The following is a 19,608-nucleotide window of genomic DNA, read 5'->3' on the forward strand; positions in this document are numbered from 1 at the left end:
ACATACACCATTGCACGATCCATGTAAAAAATGAACATTTTTTTGGCATCTGTGTGCTATATGTAAGTCATTTAGTGCATTTCTAGGATTTTAATGAATATAGTTCAATTTTAAACTACATTTTAATGAAAAGGTTGGTACCAATTATTTGAGAAATCATATTTGTGTTCTTGAGTATATGTTTTGGCCCTATGCAAGAAAATGAAGAAATTCCAAACACAAGGGTGCCAAGTCTTAACCCTGAAGATGGTGTTTATTGTTTTGTAATTCTGGAAAATACAAATGAAGTCTGAGAAATGTTGGTATGGTGCCCTCATATCATATAACCTCTAGAGGTTGTAGTAAAATGTTGAAAAGGTTTCAGAAAATTTATGACATACACTGCATGAAAGCCAGAACATCTTCGATGAAAAACCATGGTTTGGACGAGGAACGATTTGGGTTTGATGGCAAAGTTCTAGTTGGTACCTCGTTTCACAATGAAACTTTTTCTACACTCAGAGATACACCAGTAAGAATATATCATTTCTAGAGGAAACGACCGGCAATGTTTTCGACCTTACTTGATATATATGTAGGTCAAACTGGAATTAGTTTCAGTGGATACACGGAAATTCATTTTATGGAGTATCCCATAAAACAACTTGCATGTAGAATCTTACATTAAAATTTTATTTTGATATACTCCCTTTGTCCCGTAATATAAGAGCATTTTTGACACTACACTAGTGTAAAAAAATGCTCATATATTACGGGACGGATGGAGTATATGATAATTCTTTTTCAAAGTTACTTTTTTTTAGGTTTTCAAAGTTACTCTAAGGGCATCTCCAATGCAGGCGCTTAGAAGAGGCGCTAGGCTTCGATTCCTGACCGTTTTGACGTAATCCCGTTCGATCCTGGGATTTTGGCTGGCATCGATGCCAAGCTTGTCGCCCGACGCTTGGTCCTTTTTTTTTCTTTGCATGCACCTTCTAACGAGTACAATCCCTATCCTTCAGCCAAAAAATAATTCTGTTAGCACCTGAATAGGCGCTCGTGCGTTGGGGCAGCGGACTCCTCCCTCCATTTATTTTTCTTAATTAATTGTTTTAATGTCCTAAGCGCCTGCACAGGCACCTCTCCATTGTAAATGCCCTAAAAGGATGCCTTATTTGGTTATTTGAATAATTGAAAAAAAATGAATTCGTGCCCGGCCTTACTATCAACAGAGGCCCACAAGAGTTTCCGGCCAAAGTGGCAATCCAGCGTGAGGGCAAAGCTGCGTTGTGATTGGTTGATGTACGCATCCCACGGATCGCAGATCCAAACCGTCTGTTCCCATGGGATCCAACGGCAAGTAAACCTCCCCTCTTGCTTGTGTTTTCTTCTGTCCACCACGAGACTGAAGGAAATATGCACTAGAGGCAATAATAAAGTTATTATTTATTTCCTTATTTCATGATAAATGTTTATTATTCATGCTAGAATTGTATTAACAGGAAATATAATACATGTGTGAATACATAGACAAACAAAGTGTCACTAGTATGCCTCTACTTGACTAGCTCGTTGATCAAAGATGGTTAAGTTTCCTAACCATAGACATGAGTTGTCATTTGATTAACGGGATCACATCATTAGGAGAATGACGTGATTGACTTGACCCATTCCGTTAGCTTAGCACTTGATCGTTTAGTTTGTTGCTATTGCTTTCTTCATGACTAATACATGTTCCTATGACTGAGATTATGCAACTCCCGTTTATCGGAGGAACACTTTGTGTGCCACCAAACGTCACAACGTAACTGAGTGATTATAAAGGTGCTCTACAGGTGTCTCCAAAGGTACTTGTTGGGTTGGCGTATTTCGAGATTAGGATTTGTCACTCCGATTGTCGGAGAGGTATCTCTGGGCCCACTCGGTAATGCACATCACTATAAGCCTTGCAAGCATTGCAACTAATGAGTTAGTTGCGGGATGATGTATTACGGAACGAGTAAAGAGACTTGCCAGTAACGAGATTGAACTAGCTATTGAGATACCGACGATCGAATCTCAGGCAAGTAACATACCGATGACAAAGGGAACAACATATGTTGTTATGCGGTCTGACCGATAAAGCTCTTCGTAGAATATGTAGGAGCCAATATGGGCATCCAGGTCCTGTTATTGGTTATTGACCAGAGAGGTGTCTTGGTCATGTCTACATAGTTCTCGAACCCGTAGGGTCTGCACGCTTAACATTCGTTGACGATATAGTACTATATGAGTTATGTATGTTGGTGAGCGAATGTTGTTCGGAGTCCGGGATGAGATCACGGACATGACGAGGAACTCCGGAATGGTCCGGAGATAAAGTTTGATATATGGGATAATAATGTTTGGTCATCGGAAGGGTTACGGAATTCACCGGAAGGGGTTCCGGATGTTTCCCGAAATGTTTGGGTACGCGAACACTTTATTTGGGCCAAAGGGGAAAGCCCACAAGGTTTTTGGAAAGCGCAAAAGGAATTTTTGCGGAGTCTAGGGGCCAGACGCCAGGGTCCCTGGCGTTTGGGTCCAGACGCCGGGAACCCTGGCGTCTGGCCCTGGAGTCCGAGAAGGACTCTTGCCTTTCGGGTGAAACCGACTTTATGGAGGCTTTTACTCCAAGTTTCGACCCCAAGGCTCAACATATAAATAGAGGGGTAGGGCTAGCACCCAAGACACATCAAGAAACACCAAGTCGTGTGCCGGCAACCCCGTCCCCTCTAGTTTGTCCTCCTTCCTAGTTTTCGTAGTGCTTACGCGAAGCCCTGCGGAGATTGTTCTTCACCAACACCGTCACCACGCCATCGTGCTGCCGGAACTCATCTACTACTTCACCCCTCTTGCTAGATCGAGAAGGCGAGGACGTCACCGAGCCGAACGTGTGCAGAACTCAAAGGTGTCGTGCTTTCGGTACTTGGATCGGTCGGATCGTGAAGATGTACGATTACATCAACCGCGTTGATATAACGCTTCCGCTAACGGTCTACGAGGGTACGTAGACAACACTCTCCCCTCTTGTTGCTATGCATCACCATGATCTTGCGTGTGCGTAGGAAATTTTTGAAATTACTACGTTCCCCAACAGTGGCATCCGAGCCAGGTTTTATGTGTAGTTGTCATATGCACGAGTAGAACACAAGTGAGTTGTGGGCGATATAAGTCATACTGCTTACCAGCATGTCATACTTTGGTTTGGCGGTATTGTTGGATGTAGTGGCCCGGACCGACATTACGCGTACGCTTACCCGAGACTGGTTCTACCGACGTGCTTTGCACACAGGTGGTTGGCAGGTGTCAGTTTCTCCTACTTTAGTTGAACCGAGTGTGACTACGCCCGGTCCTTGCGAAGGTTAAAACAACACCAACTTGACAAACTATCGTTGTGGTTTTTATGCGTAGGTAAGAACAGTTCTTGCTAAGCCCGTAGCAGCCACGTAAAATTTGCAAAAACAAAGTAGAGAACGTCTAACTTGTTTTTGCAGGGCATGTTGTGATGTGATATGGTCAAGACATGATGCTAAATTTTATTGTATGATATGATCATGTTTTGTAACCGAGTTATTGGCAACTGGCAGGAGCCATATGGTTGTTGCTTTATTGTATGCAATGCAATCTTCCTGTAAAGCTTTACTTTATCACTAAGCGGTAGCGATAGTCGTGGAAGCATAAGATTGGCGAGACGACAACGATGCTACGATGGAGATCAAGGTGCCGCGCCGGTGACGATGGTGATCATGAAGGTGCTTCGGAGATGGAGATCACAAGCACAAGATGATGATGGCCATATCATATCACTTATATTGATTGCATGTGATGTTTATCTTTTATGCATCTTATCTTGCTTTGATTGACGGTAGCATTATAAGATGAACCCTCACTAAATTATCAAAGTATAAGTGTTCTCCCTGAGTATGCACCGTTGCGAAAGTTCTTCGTGCTGAGACACCACGTGATGATCGGGTGTGATAGGCTCTACGTTCAAATAGAACGGGTGCAAAACAGTTGCACACGCGGAATACTCAAGTTAAACTTGACGAGCCTAGCATATAATAGATATGGCCTTGGAACATGGAGACCGAAAGGTCGAGCGTGAATCATATAGTAGATATGATCAACATAGTGATGTTCACCGTTGATACTACTCCATCTCACGTGATGATCGGACATGGTTTAGTTGATATGGATCACGTGATCACTTAGAGGATTAGAGGGATGTCTATCTAAGTGGGAGTTCTTAAATAATATGATTAAATTGAACTTAAATTTATCATGAACTTAGTACCTAATAGTATCTTGCTTGTCTATGTTGATTGTAGATAGATGGCCCATGTTGTTGTTCCGTTGAATTTTAATGCGTTTCTTGAGAAAGCAAAGTTGAAAGATGATGGTAGCAATTACACGAATTGGGTCCGTAACTTGAGGATTATCCTCATTGCTGCACAGAAGAATTACGTCCTGGAAGCACCGCTAAGTGCCAAGCCTGCTGCAGGAGCAACACCAGATGTTATGAACGTCTGGCAGAGCAAAGCTGATGACTACTCGATAGTTCATGTGCCATGCTTTATGGCTTAAAACCGGGTCATCAACGATGTTTTGAACGTCATGGAGCATATGAGATGTTCCAGGAGTTGAAGTTAATATTTCAAGCAAATGCCTGGATTGAGAGATATGAAGTCTCCAATAAGTTCTATAGCTGCAAGATGGAGGAGAATAGTTCTGTCAGTGAACATATACTCAAAATATCTGGGTATCATAATCACTTAACTCAACTGGGATTTAATCTTCCTGTTGATAGTGTCATTGACAGAGTTCTTCAATCACTGCCACTAAGCTACAAAAGCTTCATGATGAACTATAATATGCAAGGGATGAATAAGACTATTCCCGAGCTCTTCGCGATGCTAAAGGCCGCGGAGGTAGAACTCAAGAAGGAGCATCAAGTGTTGATGGTCAATAAGACCACCAATTTCAAGAAAAAGGGCAAAGGGAAGAAGATGGGGAACTTCAAAAAGAACAACAAACAAGTTGCTTCTCAGGAGAGGAAACCCAAGTCTGGACCTAAGCCTGAGACTGAGTACTTCTACTGCAAGCAGACTGGTCACTGGAAGTGGAACTGCCCCAAGTATTTGGTGGATAAGAAGGATGGCAAGGTGAACAAAGGTATATGTGATATACATGTTATTGATGTGTACCTTACTAATGCTCGCAGTAGCACCTGGGTATTTGATACTGGTTCTGTTGCTAACATTTGCAACTCGAAACATGGGCTACGGATTAAGTGAAGATTGGCTAAGGACGAGGTGACGATGCGCGTGGGAAATGGTTCCAAAGTCGATGTGATCGCGGTCGGCACGCTACCTCTACATCTACCTTCGGGATTAGTATTAGACCTAAATAATTGTTATTTGGTGCCAGCATTGATCATGAACTCATCTACTACTTCGCCCCTCTTGTTGGATCGAGAAGGCGAGGACGTCACCGAGCCGAACGTGTGCAGAACTCGGAGGTGCCGTGCTTTCGGTACTTGGATCGATCGGATCGTGAAGACGTACGACTACATCAACCGCGTTGATATAACGCTTCCGCGAACGGTCTACGAGGGTACGTAGACAACACTCTCCCCTCTCGTTGTTATGCATCACCATGATCTTGCGTGTGCGTAGGAAATTTTTGAAATTACTACGTTCCCCAACAGAGACGCCCGCTTCTCTTCCACCAGGAGGAAGTGGATCTCGGTCGCCCCTTCCAGATCCTCCACCCACCACCACCAGTCCTCCACCTTACCCATCCATGGCCGCCTCCACTGCAGCAAGGAAAAGGGTCGTAGTCGCCGCAACCTAGCCATCCATGGCCATCCTCCCATCTGCATCCCGCAACCATCGCGTTGGTAGCCGCCGCGACCTATTCATCCACGACCATCTTCCCCTCTGCATCGTGCAACGACCATGTGCCGCCGCGATGTTAGCCTCGTCTCACAGGCGGCGACACTCCTGAAGGCGGACCTGCAGTGCACGCAGCACCGACGACCAGGTCCCTCGTGGCCTCGTGGGCATGCAGAGGCTGGATGAGTCGGGCGCGATGACTACAGGGTGCGGGAGGTCCCACTTCAGCCTCCACTGACGGCGTGCCTGGTCGAGTTCTGCCGCATCGGACCGGCAGGATCCCACCAGGCCACCAGGTCTCTTCCCTGTTTCTTTTCATTTTCCCATGCTTTTCATTTCTGTTTTTTAGCAGTTCTTAGGGCTTCTTGACACGCAGGTAGCACACGTTCATTGACTCTTCGTCGATGGAGACAGAGTGTCGTGGTGAAGGATGGTTCGAGGAGATATGCTTGCGAAAATGGTGTCTCCCACGCACGGGCATTAACCCAGTTTGCGAATGGCGAGCGCCGGCGGCGTTTCAGGAGCTGGAGAGTAGTTTAGGGTTCTCTAGGAGATGTTTGTAATTTTAAGTTTTTAGGGATCTTTTTGCTCGTGTACAGGTGTATTTTCGGGTTTGTTTATGTAACTTCATTTTATTTAATGAAATGAGCATATATTTCTTTCAGACAAAAAATTTTCATGGACCAAGAGAAGGGAAATGTGATAGGATTCGGGTGTATCTCTTGTAGTGAATTGGTGGGCCTTGGACCGACCATAGTTTAATGGGCCAAATTTTTAATTGGGTTGATTGCTACATGGGTTGTCACTCTTGGACCTGGTCAAAATTTGATGGGCCATTGGGCCGATTCCTACATGGGCTGCCATGTCAAATGATGACATTGCAAATATGTTAACGTCGTTACAAGCACGTTAGTTAAGCATTCCTGGGGCAGATCCATGACGGTCGAGAACCGTCAAGGACGGTATGATGTCGAAATATGATGCGATATACATGACGGATTTCGAGTCCGTCATGAATGGGCACGCACGATAGATTTCTATTGATGCATGACGGAACAGAACCGTCATGTATTAACGGATTTCTTGTAGTGTAGAGACCATGAGAGTGAGGGGTGGCGCCAGAGGGAGGAGCAGCCGGGGAGATTGGGCCCTACCCACCGGCCATGTAGCCTATCTAGACAGAGCATCATCGAGGAGTAGGCCAGATGGGACCTGTGGTGGTGGCTCGCTGGAGGAACCCTAGCGCTATAGGCAGGGGATCGGGGTAGAGGGAAAAGGGAGAGGAGATGCAAGCGGGCAGGGCAATGAATGCTTGCGTGTTTGTTTTTACTTGAGGGTCAGGTGTGACGTGGGCATGGGCAGTGGCATGTTGAGTGTAATATAGGCAGACAACATAGTCATTTCGCTATTCCCCTTCCCTTCAATTTTTAGCGAGCTTCTACGTGAAGCACCCCAAAGCGAAATAAGTTAAGCCCAAGCCCATAACTCAAAAATGAGTTCTTTACATCTTTTATGGTTTATTTTGACAATAAGCTCTCAAAGGTGGAATAGAACTGGCCCTTAACCTGCAATTCAATTATGCGTGCAATGTGAATCACTCTTGCCAGCTATAGTGTGCATTTAGGCATCATACATGGCATAACCTAATACATGTGCATTTCATTATAGAATCTGAAATATGCAATGTTTATGTTAGTCCACACGTTGCACATGATGTTTAAATGCCTCTTAAATTTGGTCAGTCAAGTGATGGTCTTTAAGCCTCCTTCTATGCTTCTTTTCTTGATATGTAATTCAGTGTTGTGCAAGATTTGCTCACACATCTGTTCAATTGCTTGTTTGTATCAACCAACCACACTAGTACTGTTTGCTTTGATTACTTGTTGTTCTTGGCCTAATAGAGCTTGTCAACGATTTAAACACTAAGCGCTGCTGTAGTGGGGGCCTGTATAACTCATAGGTGACATAAAGGTTTGGTTGTACACTAAACTAGGCTCTCCAAGAGTACCTAGAGGTCCAGTTCAAAGGTATGCCTAGTTTTTACACAGTGCACACATAGTAAATGCTCATTTCATTGTGTGCAAGAGATGTGGCATGTTTCATTATGTGATGTTGTTTTGTTATAAACTCATTCTTTGGTGTTGTTCATAGACAGGAAAGTATGCATATTTATCTTCCAAGGAGACCAGTAACTAGTTTGTGTCACCTTGAAGAGGGGTTGCAATGAATATGTGATTGAGAATTTCCAAGTACAAGATGTTAGGAAGGAGCCTTGCTAGAGAAGGAGGAGCAGCGCTAAGTCTGTTCAACCAGTTATGGTAAGTCACTTTATTACAATTACCAGGACATCCTATTTGTCTGACATTGTGCTTGCGTAGGGTTCTTCACCTGTAACCCAGTAATTGGGCCATTGATTAAAACTCCCTTCACTCACTACTATATGATGTTCTAACTTTTTTGTAAATCAGATGTATGTAAACACATTTTAATGTGTCCGCTCACTCATTACGGATGTAGTCTACTTTTAAATATCTAAAACATCTTATAGTAGTGAACAATGAGAAACTGCTTCCTGCTATGGTAGAGTTGTCGATGTCATAAATGTCATAACCAAACCCATGTTCACATCATTAGCCTCCCTATCATTACTAGGATCTTGACTACATACTAGTCGAGATACTTCATAGGGGTCAAACAATATTACATTACTTGTTCCTTTATATAGTAAATGTAGCTAGGCCATGGATGTTATTGAGGCATGCATGTAAGCATGCTGCCAACTCAACAGTTTAATTGCTTGTTTGTTTCAGGCATAGTTAAATTGCTCTTTTCAATTGCTTTATTTGTCCTTAGTTAATGAGATGCCCAAACAATGATGCCTAATGTAGGGTACTTGTATAACTATCAGTTGACATAATTAAAGGCCTTACCATTTAATTACTCTGGCGAAGTGTGCCCGAAGCTTTGAAGTCTATTAACCAACTATTAATGCATGAGGTTCACAATATAGTTTATACAAGGCTAATGATTGCATAGTTTTGCTTGCTGTAGTAGATTTGTATGAATCCCTATGCTGTTCATTATGCTCCCTAAGACTCTTCCGGAACATGGCACACGATGTTCCAGCTAGTTAATTGAGCTACAGAATGGCCAACTGCTTGCTTACTTATACAAAAGACACACACACACACACACACACACACACACACACACACACACACACATCTGGGCTATTCTGTTTTGCGTAACAGAATATTATTCTGTTACCTTACTTGAACTGATGGTTTCAGACGGTTGTACTGATAATTTTCATCGCGTTGAACTGATCGTATTTTCGTCGGAATGGGGCGTGTAATATATCGTTGGAAAGCTCTTGACATCTACATTACAAATATATAGGTTTTTTTTTGCAAAATCATCAAGGTTTAAGAGGAATTTTGAAAAAACATTTTTTTCAAAACCGAAAACGCGAATCATATTTTGGACTCAATTTTCAAACGGTTTATCGAAATTGAGCAAATAAGATGGCATTGGAAAGCTGGTAAAAATCCACATCTTCACTATTTTTTCAAATTATATACAATTTAAAAGTAATTTGAAAAACGGTAAAATTCGGGCAAAACGTATTTTCTTGTTTTTTGCAAATGGTTTGTTGGATTGATGCAAATGATACAGCGTTGGAAAGCTATGGAAAATGCGCAACTTTTTCGTATAGAAATGTTTTTCTAATTCCTTAAGGTTTAAGCTCGAATTCGAATACGGTCAAATTTGATTTTGAACGTGATTCTTTTTAAGTTTGTCGAAATGAGGCAAATAATATACCGCTGGAAAGATATCAAAAATGCGAAACTTAGTCATGTTGAACGTTTTCTCAAATTTGCATCCATTGAAGAGTAATTTTGAATATAGTGAGACCCATTGTGCTGTTTTTCCATCAGAAAAAACAGAGTACTTGTACTGATGTAGGAGTATATTTGTACTGATGTATTTTTTACAGAGTAATTTTGAAAGGTTCCGAAGATAGAGTACCTGAACTGATGTCCGTATGAGTTTGTACTAAATGTGTTTTCACAAACTTCTCAATGGTTTACGGTATCAGTCACCGAAATTTTGCATGGTTTATATTGTTGAACATACTGATTTTTTTTAAAAAAAAATCATGTTTTTTAACTCAAATTTTCATTGAGCCGGTTTGTATTGAGCATTGTTTCACCACTGTTCGCAGATGATAGTACGAACTGAGCTCTTATGCGGGTTTGTACTGTGCATTGTTCAGTACGAACTCATGTACTGAGCATTGTTCGCAAACGATAGTACGAACTCATGTCCGTGAAGATCAATTTTTTGTTTAAACTTTCAGCGTTTTATTGTTTGAACTCATGTGCTAGTAATACATGAACTCTCCACTACAATTTTTTTATCAACCTGTGGACATCACCAAAATAGAAAGGGACAAATAGTAAGGATAGCAGAGAGAGCACTAGTAATACATGAACTCCCTATTTTTTTCCTCAGTGAAATTGGCTAAGGGTTCGTTTATTTTTCATTCAAACTTACCACGTTTATCATTTTGAATGTTTCAAAATTTTCCAAGAATTTGAACTATTCACCACTAGCACAAACAAGCGAGAGAAGTAACAGGTGTACTTACTGGTTAGTAATACATGAACGCCTAGGTAGTTATACATGACCTTAAAACATAAACTTCATTGATCACTTGAAACACATAACATACAAGAATGAGGTGCGAAGCTGCGAATGCTAATGGATCAACACTTCATATTTTGCAAGCACTTAACAGTTCAATGTCAAAAGAACATCCACACCTCCACGAACTTTATAGAGGATATGCTTAAGTACAACTTGTAAAAATACAAGTTGTGTATCCCTTGTCAGCAACACAAAAATCTGTAGAAAAATGTACCCATTCTCATGGGCATATCAACAAGCATGTTCAGAGCACAATGTTTTCTGCCCTTATCCAGAGAGAAACCACTCGAGTCCCTCTTCTTTTCCTCCTGGATGAGCCACGTAGACTTGAATTCGTACTGGCTGTCCACATCCAACAGCTTCCATGAGACGAAGTTGTAGCTGAGAGGCCACATGCTTGGGCATTTCCTCAGCAACTCGTGCATCATCCTGGGATGTGTTTGAGGTGATACGCCCGCAAGACCACACACAGACAACGCCGAAACACCAAGCATGGCTGCGGTCACGCACGCACGAACACAGCACACACATATGCACTGTGGGCGACTCAATGAAGACGTGCATCTACACGGTCACATGGCTGCACGTGGAAGGTGCAGCCCACCTTCGGTAGTGGTCCACGCAGGGGATTGAGGGAGCAGTTCGAAGGCGCAGAATCAACGAGGTCGCAGTAGGAAATCAACACAGCGACGGCAACATATTCAGACCTGTCAATTGTTAAGACGAAAATGAGAGTTCAGAGCCAACTTCTGGTTTAGTATCAACATATTCAGAGTGAACTTAGCTCTCATATTATAGCATGAGTTCATGGCAGAAAAAGGTGATACTCAAGATATTGAACTAAACTAAAACTATATAGTCAATATAGTTGCACTGAGATGCTTAACCAGATGAACTGAGACAACCAATGGAGGAAGGAGTTCTTGTCTTAATATAGGCAACATTTTTTACAAAAATCGCTCGAACATCTTTAAAAAAAGACAACAATGACCACTTTTTTTAACTGCCTGAGTAAACAACCCGCCAACTTATAGCAATTGATCACTTGAACTTATAGGAAACAGAAAAAGGAACTAAGCTTGCATCATCAAAATCTACAGTTTTTTTTTCTGAAGTGATAACTTAGGTCAATTGATGTGACGCACACAGTTGAGCTAGTGTAATATATGTAGTCGAACAGATGTAATTATTTGTAGTTGAACCAATTGGAGACATGGCGACATAACAATATTTTCATTCTATGGTGTCTCGCACATGGTTTGCTAGAACAAGTTGAACTGAATATATTTTTCGTTTTGAACTTTGAAAGAAACTATAACTTTTGTTTCCCAAATGTGTACAGAACTTTAAGTTTCCAAGCATATACCTTATGTTCTTTTTTGTTGATGGGCATACCGCCCTACTACTGTGGATTGACGGCGCCGCGAAGTGGAGCTGAAGGAGAGGGGATCACGAGCGGCGGCTGGGTGCACCGGGATTTGGCCGCTTTAGGGGATCCCAGCTACCACCAAGTCATCCCCCGAGGAGCTTGTAGAGGCAGGGAAGTTAGTCACCGGCCATCTGCCGTAAGTTCGAACTACCAGCTGCACCGGGATTTGGCCGCTTTAGAGAAACAAGAAGTCAGAACAAACATGAATTGTATAGGTTACAGATTTTGCCTTCTACAATGATGTGCTTCTTGGGCAATCCAAAAGCAGCAGGCGCACAAGTTCAGTAGCCACTTGCCTTGCACACTTGCTCGATGGGAATTTACACAAACTGTTTTGAATTAAAAATTGAACTTTAGTAAAATTAGAAACTGAACTGAAAAAGAATTAGAAATTGAAGGAAAATAAAATAAGAAACTGACTGAACTAAAAATAAGAATGAACTGAACTAAAATTGGAAATTGAACTGAATAAAAATTAAGATGTTGTCGATGTAAGAAGGGCTTCTCTTTTGCAGGTAGCTTATGCGCCGCCGGCTAGCTTTGGTTGTAAGCGTCTGTGTGGTTTACACCTACCCGCTGAGGATGACCAACCACTATATTATAACTATGGCTGTGAGTTCTAGAAATCGGGAGGAAATCATCTCTCATAAAAGAAAGAACCAGATATGTTGAGGCTTGGTTTTCAGTTCACACCACTTAAGCTAGCCGTACTGAAGTAGTCGTGTTCCACTCACTCACATATACTACATGTTGATGCTTGTCATCTTGTTCGTTACATACTACATAGGCAGAGGCTACGTGTACCGTGGTCAAATCAAATAATATAAGACTCTATATGTATCAGATCGGGCTAAGGATGCTGCTCATCTTCTTGTCTTTCAGTGTAGTACGTACGCCGCGTCGGATGTTGTGTCCTGTCCATATGTATGCGTCGCCTCGGACGGTGGCCCTTCCTTCCTTGTGCCTGGCGGTCACACAGTGGTCAAACTAGTTCAAGTTTTGTTCCTTTTAATTCAAAAAGTAAGGTGAAACTACTAGTAAATAAATGGAGCTTATCACTGAAAACTGAATGGCACCTCAGTCAGGTTAGTTTCAGGTTCTGAGACTGAATGCATGTCGTGCCTGTCCTCATACTGTGAGACCCAAAGTAAACCAATCTTAACCAGGGAACATCACGCGTCACGACTGCTGTCATGGAACACCGACACCGTACATGGAAACAAAGAAACTTCCAGGCAGCCTCCATGGACAGAGCCATAAACTCAAATGGCAGCACCGTCGACGGCGAACAATACCTTTTTGATAACTAGCTTGATTGACTGAAATCCTTCACGTCCATCACTACATACAAAATATTACTGAGAAATGACTTAGAGCAATGCCAGAAACAACATAAGCTAGTTGGAGAAGTTGCATGATTCAAATACGTAAATAGGAAATGATTCAGTTCTTAGTAATTGAACTTTCAAGCACATTTGTTGTGTGTAAAATTTACTTTTTTTAACGAGGTAAACTCAAATATTTAAGCGAGCCCTTCCTGTAGATGTACATGAACTTAATTTTGTGTTTGCACCTGAACTACCAACATGAATAAGCTATGATGATAGAAGTGTTGTATAAAGCTCCACAAATAACAAGAATCTTTTCTGTCAAATGGATCATACAAAATATTAACCAAAAATCATTTGTATACACATTATCCTGATATCCCGTAAGCCATTTGTGTACAACATCATTATCAGGCATAACAACAAGCACCTGTTCGTGCTATAGGAACATAGAAACACAAAATAAATTGACTTACTAATGGGAAGTAGATGAATTTTTGTGTTGGTGGAGTGCTCTAGTGCCTGAACTATTCTCTTCCCACTTTGTCAAAACTCTCTTCCTGCTTTGTCAAAATTCTGTACTTTTCTTGACTCTTGTATTTGAACTACTTAGAATATTTTAGTTGAACTCTTTTAAAAGCACGTGATGCCGTGGCAGCTAGGAACGAAAAAGAAAACAAAAGAGAGCTAGCGAAAATGCCCTTGCACCATTTGCTTTGGCCATGGAGCTAGGCGAACATGGCAGAGGCTGGTGGTAGTTCAGAATAGGGAGGATGGCTGCTTTGGCGAAGATTGTAGCCAGGATTCAACTTGGACGGCAGCCATCGGTTTATTTGAACCGATGGCATATATAGATGGTTAACTAGAGAGCATCAATTTTTCCTACCAGAAAACACAATTCATCTTTTCCTTTTAGCTATATATTACACTGAACAAGCATCTTGAACTTGTGCTAAGCAAGCAAAACATCTGTACATTGAATGCCTCAGCGAACTGCACTCAGTCCCCAAATCAAAAAATTGTTGGCTCGGAAGAGGCAAAGCCATCAAGCCAGGCAATATTTCATAGAGGAAGAAAAATAGAGAGAAAGCATCTAACCGTTGTGTCGTTGAACGACCTCATCGCTGCGTCGTCGAACGGCCTCGGTTGGCGGTGGTGAACGGACTAGGGTGGCAGCTGTGAATGGCCTGGACGCTGCGGCTAGGGTGTGCGTGGCCAGGGACAGAGCAGCGAGGAGGCACATGTGTGGCTGCTCTGGGTGGTTGCGGACGCGGTGGTTGGTGGTCGTCCTTAGGCACGGCTAGTACCGGGAGGCCCGCTCACCCTTGGACGAAGCGATAGGGATGACCCCTCGATCCAGACACTCGTCGTGGAGGAGTGAGTCCACCGCCGGGGAGGTGGGCAGCATCCAGGCGCATGGTGGCCATTCTGCTGGTGGATGCGCGCTGGCCTGTTTGCTGGCGATGGGGTGGGGTCGGAGAAGAGAAAAAGAAGGTGAGGAGCATGGACGGCCATGGCAGCAGTGGGGGAGGGCGGCCACGCCGGTGAGTAGCTGTGGCAAAGCAACGCTTGGTCGAATGTGGAGAAGATGTCAGCTCTGACGGACGGAGGGAGCGCCGGTGCGGTTGGGCAAAGGGGGCGGCGGCGCGGTCAAGCAGAGGGGGCGGCGGCACGGTCGGGCAGAGGGGGCGGCGGCGCGGTCGGGCAGAGGGGGCGGCGACGCGGTCGGGCAGAGGGGGCGGCGGCACGGTCGGGCAAAGGGGCGGCGGCGCGGTCGGGCAGAGGGGCGGCGGCGCGGTCGGGCAGAGGGTGGCGGCGCATGCGCGAGGTATGGCAGGGCCGGGGTGTTCCTTTTCAGGCCGTGCGGTGGGCTGGGCCGTTTTCTCAGAATTGTGCATCGCGCCCTATAAGTAACAGAATATTATTCTGTTTCTAGTATTTCTCAAAAAAAATATTATTCTGTTTTTAGTAACAGAATAGCTCTGTCCTATATATATATGGCCCTGTTTGGTTCGGCTGTGGATTTCTAAAGGCAGCTGTAAAAAATCTGCTGTGGAAAAACAGCTGTGGAAAATCTGATGTGAAAAAGATGTAGGTCATTTGGCAAACCAGCTGATACAGCTTTTTCAGATTTTGGCCCACAGCGGAATTAGATTTTGGAAAGCACGTCCTGAGCTGCTTCAGCTTTTGGTTCAGATTTTGGCAGCGGATTTCTGAAATCAGATTCTGCTGGGTTCGCCCTTTGGTTCAGATTCTGCTGCGCGGCAGCGGAATCTGTCGATAAAAGCTGAACCAAACAGGGCCATAATGTTTAGTAGCTGCATGTGGTCTAAATTGGTAACCTGTTTGTGTTTTAGATTTAGCCCCAACATCAGCTCCTCTGGTGAGCTAAGAGAGATTTCTGTATGCGGGCTGCATAGACTACCATTTTTATAATTTTTAAAATAGCACCTGCTTATGCTTCATGACATGTAATATTATTGTTAGTCATGCTTTGTCATGTACAAGATAGTCTGTCTTGCTCGCTTTACTATTGTAACTATATTTTTGCCCTAGTCATGTGTACTTACAGAAACATTTTAGGATGAAGTGACCTCAACATAAAGATCTAAGAGCAGTGTGACATGGCCATTACCAAATGATTATGGATTGAAATTGGAATGTGTTGATGTTCTCGAGCATCAACTAGAGGTGACAAGACAACATGTATATGATTCTCAACATGTTGAGATTAGAGTTGTAGGTATTAGTTGCAAGAGTCAAAAAAATGAAACAAGACACTGAGGTAACCACAAAAGAAATTGGAGATTTTGTAGACTAAAATTTGTGCTATCTGAATCTGGCCAATCCTATTTCCTGAAGAGATTATAGCTCAAATGGTAAGTTCTGTTGATGTGCGTCCATGATGTATGAGCTTTATTTGCCTAGTGTATGTAATTCGCTGTTTGTGTATGTTTTATTATCACTGGTGCCGAACTATAATGCCCAATGGATGTAATCTGATGTAATTTCTTTATTGTATAGTATAGGATTGTTCTTCGTTTCTATGCCTTAGTCTCTTTATTGTATAGTGTAGGTTTTTTAGAGGCAAGTAGGATAACTTTTTGTATATGATATATCGTTGAAACGGGGGCCAACACGCCCAAACATTACCTAGGCGCCATCCGAATGAACAAACATGTGTAGTAAAAGCGGGCCTTAATTGGGTTGGTCAACTAATATTTAGTGGATCCCAATCAATGTGGCCCACCATAACAATGGCTTTTAGCAGGCCGATAACAGGCCGAACGCTCGATAGGGCCGTATAAATGGAAATGGGTCGCGGGCCTCTAGCAGGCCAAAATAAATGTCGATTTTGTCTTGGCCCTTTTACTTGACGGGCCAGTAAGAGGCTGAGAGTGTTTTGGGCCAAAAGAGGCCTAATTTACAAACTAGGCTTTTAATAGGCCGAAAGTCGCGTTAGGCTAAAATTGTGCCCTGGGGAACGTGGGCCGCTAATGGACCCAAAATCAAGTGGCACCGTCAAAGGCCCAACTGTTGTGCGGGTCGTTAGCAGGCCAAAAGACAAAACAGGCTAGAAGTTGGCCCATGTACAGAATGGGCCGAGAAAAGGCCGAAAGTCACAATGGTCTAGAAGTTGGCCCAACTACAGAATGGGCCGAGAAAAGGTCGAAAGATGCACCGGCGGCATATTGGTCCATATCTATAATGGGCCGCTAAAAGGCTGAAAGAAGGTCGGGTCGTAATTGAGCCCAAAGACGTTAACAGGCTGGAACTGACGATGGGATGGAAATTGTCAAATCTAGAATGGGCCTTTCATGGGCCGATTCTATGTAACTCATATGGGCCGTGATTGTGAATGGGCCTAACGCAAGTACACCGCTAATGGGTTGGTCCGCTTATTTTGATAGGCCTGGCCTTTTAACCTAAACGGGCCACTATTGGTCGTGCCACGTGTCGACGTATCATAGGCGCCTGTTGTCCATTAGACGGCTGACATCTATCGCGATGCGAAGCTGACACGTGGTTTCGCAGGCCAATGAGAATTTTACACGTGGAAAATCGCCATTAGTCTGTGCTGTTAGCGGGTTATTGGATCCAAAACCGGATCTGATAGCTTAACGGTGACCCGTTATAGTGGGGGACACATGTCGGTTATCCTTGACGAAAACACTTCCATGATGCGTCATTTATTGTCACGGAAGTGGACACTTCCGTGATGATAATTTTAGTATTGTCCTGGAACACTTATACGACAACACATGTATGACTATCTTGATTCTGTCATAAAACCGTCATGAATGTACATGCATGACAAAAAACATGACCTAATGTGACAAACACATATCATCACAGAAGTGTATTTTTTTAGTGGATGGTGATACTATATCGGGGCATTGAGGGAGTCCTGGATTAAGGGGTCCTCGGACGGTCGGGCTGTGTGACATGCCCGGACTAATGGGCCGTGAAGATACAAGATAGAAGGCCTTCCCTCGTGTCCGGATGGGACTCTCCTTTGCGTAGATGGCAAGTTTGGCGATCGGATGTGTAGTTTCCTTTCTTTGTAAACCGACTCTGTACAACCCTAGGTCCCTCCGGTGTCTATATAAACCAGAGGATTTAGTCCGTAGAGGCAATCATAATCATACAGGCTAGACATCTAGGGTTTAGCCATTATGATCTCTAGGTAGATCAACTCTTGTAACCCCTATACTCATCAAAGTTAATCAAGCAGGAAGTAGGGTATTACCTCCATCAAGAGGGCCCAAACCTGGGTAAACATCGTGTCCCCTATCTTCTATTACCTTCGATCCTCATACGCACAGTTCGGGACCCCCTACCCGAGATCCGGCGGTTTTGACACCGACAGGCACCTCCCCCAAGCTTGGCACAAACCAAGGGGGAGTGCCCATACCCGTTTACTCAAGTTTCTTTCTTCGGTGATGATGGTTGTGATGAAGTGGTAATCTTGTCCTTCAGATAGCAAATACTCAAATCTACGGTTGATGCTCTGAAGGGCTGTCGGAGTAATGGGCCACGGGTAGGCTAACCCGAGCCCCAGAACCTTTCAAGACATCGGGGCAGGCTGCGCCCCTCAAGATCCCAGGACAGGAGCCGCCTTTAGAGAAGTCGGCGGCAAGGCAACCGACTAGCCACTCACGGCCGAGTCCCAGGAACGACTTCAGGATAAGCCGACTCCTGACTGCCGACTTCCCAAGAAGCCGACCTTAGGGAGTTGGACCGCGACTCCAACAAACCCCATATCCTCATCGGGAGGGACAGGACCGGGAGTGGCTACAGTAAAGCCCGCTCCCGCCCCTTACCAGGGGCAGGCATGGCCACAGCACGCCATACCCGGGGAGATCTCCGTGCGGCGTGGCACTGTTGCCGTGCCGGCCCTGACATCAGCGCCGAAGGACCGAATCCTGCGCCCACGATGGCTTGTCTATACGCCCCTAGGACAGCGGGTCCCACCAGCCAGTGGGACCCCAGGAGACAGCAAGTGCGCCACCAGTCGGCCCCCGAGAGTCAGCCAGATCCTCCCCCCGGGGCCCACACGCCATTAATCAGATGTGACGGAGAGTGGCAATAGTAATCGCCCGCCAGGCGGCGGGGCTGTTGCCACGACTCCATGACCAAGCCCGCGTCATCAGAAGCACGGCTACAGTAACAAGCAGCCGGCAAGACCCGCCTGTGGCGGACGCGGCCTGTCGGCTCCGTACCTAGCCAGTCGGCGGGGCCCACCAGTCGGCGGGCCCCAGCAGTCGACGGAGAAGACGGAGGCCAGAGGCACTGACGGCTAGGCCCGCGTCCAGCCGGATTACCATTGTACCCCTGGGGGTAGGCCTATATAAACCCCCCAGGGCACCCATGCAAAGGGTTGGAATCCATTAGCTCTAGACCAGATCATATAGGAGGGAGAGAGCTAGCCTTGCCCCTCTCCTACCTCCAAGAAACAGCTCAAGGAGTAATCGTGTAAACACTGAAGCTAGGTAAGATTCGTCGGCGTGCATGTCTACGCCTCATCCCGTTTCCAGGCACCGGCGACGTTCTACTCGCCCCCACCATGATAAGCCATCCTTTGGCATATGTCGCACCCAACCCCCGACATTTGGCGCCCACCGTGGGGCCTGGTGCACCGTCATCCGGAGACCTGTTCTGGACGGGAACCCTTTTCCTTCCTGGCGAGCGCAGCCAGCCAGGCACGCCAGACGGAGTTTGCGCCGACGCGCTGCACGGTGTTGAG

General features: G+C 44.6%; 1 long non-coding RNA gene across 3 annotated transcripts; it reads right to left on the minus strand.

Annotated features, from left to right (window-relative positions):
• Positions 1-10,651: 10,651 nt before the first annotated feature.
• On the minus strand, positions 10,652-15,101 carry LOC119316322. Of its 3 annotated transcripts, XR_005152875.1 has the most exons (5): positions 14,460-15,101; positions 13,110-13,374; positions 12,928-12,997; positions 11,971-12,362; positions 10,652-11,311 (listed from the first exon to the last, which is right to left on the minus strand). It is a non-coding gene; the product is annotated as an uncharacterized LOC119316322 (long non-coding RNA). The 3 variants fall into 3 exon arrangements; XR_005152873.1 differs by having other exon boundaries at positions 11,971-12,997; XR_005152874.1 differs by having other exon boundaries at positions 11,971-12,997; positions 13,110-13,391.
• Positions 15,102-19,608: the final 4,507 nt, after the last annotated feature.

Source organism: Triticum dicoccoides, chromosome 6A (assembly GCF_002162155.2).
Source record: "Triticum dicoccoides isolate Atlit2015 ecotype Zavitan chromosome 6A, WEW_v2.0, whole genome shotgun sequence".
Classification (NCBI taxonomy): Eukaryota; Viridiplantae; Streptophyta; class Magnoliopsida; order Poales; family Poaceae; genus Triticum; species Triticum dicoccoides.